The sequence below is a fragment of the Lethenteron reissneri genome, chromosome 14 (assembly GCF_015708825.2).
Source record: "Lethenteron reissneri isolate LAM-NWPU_2019-01 chromosome 14, ASM1570882v1, whole genome shotgun sequence".
Taxonomy (NCBI): domain Eukaryota; kingdom Metazoa; phylum Chordata; class Hyperoartia; order Petromyzontiformes; family Petromyzontidae; genus Lethenteron; species Lethenteron reissneri.
In genome coordinates this window covers 10,716,994-10,718,615 of record NC_083792.1, presented here as the reverse complement: position 1 = coordinate 10,718,615, position 1,622 = coordinate 10,716,994, and positions in this window count along the sequence as shown.

The following is a 1,622-nucleotide window of genomic DNA, read 5'->3' as shown; positions in this document are numbered from 1 at the left end:
TTCTCTGTATTATAAGACCCACGTGTTCCGCTGCACATGAATTGTAAAGTAAACGTTGTAGATGCGTCTTATAATCCGGTAGGTGTGTGTGTATGACCAAATCTGCCCAATAAGACGCTCCCAAAACACACAAGGAATTGTAATAGTAATAGGTTTTTACCCTTTTATCTGGCACCAAAACTGGCACCTTTATACAAGGGATCATATTTGCAATAATAACCACAACACAAGCAGTCAAAATGCAAACAAAAAGAGACAACTCTGATAATGATATGCACTGTCCTTGAAATTGATTGGTCCACACCCGAGACGGCTTTTCTTAGAGCCTAGTCTCCACTGGTGTTGGACCAGATGACGCCAAAACACACAAGAAATTGGTTGGTCATACTACGTTTTTGGGAGCATCTTGCTTTCCGGAGCGACTTACGATCCGGAAAACACGCGGTAATCACCATTAATAAGGGGGGGGGGGGTGTGCAATGCCCGCGTTAGTGGCAGTCGTGTATTCAAGCAACAGTTTAAATCTACCTCTTTCCAACACCGCGTCCCATATGAACACGTGGCAGTGTCACCCTGCGGAGTTGCTCCGAGACTCTGCGGCACACTGCTCCGCATCTCCAGCGAGCGTTGGCCGCTTCTGCTCGCCTTGCTGGTTCGACTCCCGTTACGAGCCCTGCCTTGTTGTTTGGTCCCACCAGTGCAGTTGTGGTTGGGACTCGCATCCACCCCAGAGGTGAAGAGGTTCACTCCCTCGAACTCCCCACCCGCTGGGTATAAGTATACGCAATATATATCTGTATGCAATATACACACGGTCATTTGAGTTCGCGGTGCATTCCCAGCGGCTTTATATCCATCCCGATATTTTCTTGAACGCTACCAAACTGGCTTAGAGCAGCGATTGTCGACGGAAAGCACTACCACTGGAGTACAAAGTACAGCCCACCTTGAGTCATCTGATATTATTGTATTGTACCCTATATTCCTATCATCCTGCGAACAGGTGCAACATCGGATGCATGGACTCACCGAGACGGATGGGGCTGGGTGCCGAAATAATTCCCGTGAACAGCGTTCGGTGACTCAGCGCTGCGCACAGCTCCGCATCTGGGTCGTGGTGTCGCAATGTTGAGCAGCAGCACGCAGCAGCACACAGCAGCAGCACGCAGCAGCAGCACGCAGCAGCACACACAGCAGCACGCAGCAGCACGCAGCAGCACACACAGCAGCACGCAGCAGCAGCACGCAGCAGCACGCAGCAGCACACACAGCAGCACACACAGCAGCACGCAGCAGCACACACAGCAGCACGCAGCAGCACGCAGCAGCAGCACGCAGCAGCACACACAGCAGCACGCAGCAGCACGCAGCAGCACACAGCAGCAGCACAAGCAGCAGCACGCAGCAGCACACACAGCAGCACACAGCAGCAGCACGCAGCAGCAGCACGCAGCAGCACACACAAGCACACACTTGAACACACAGCAGCAGCACACAACAGCACACAGCAGCACGCAGCAGCACACACAGCAGCACACACAGCAGCATCACGCAGCAGCACACACAGCAGCACGCAGCAGCATCACGCAGCAGCACACACAGCAGCATCACGCAGCAGCACA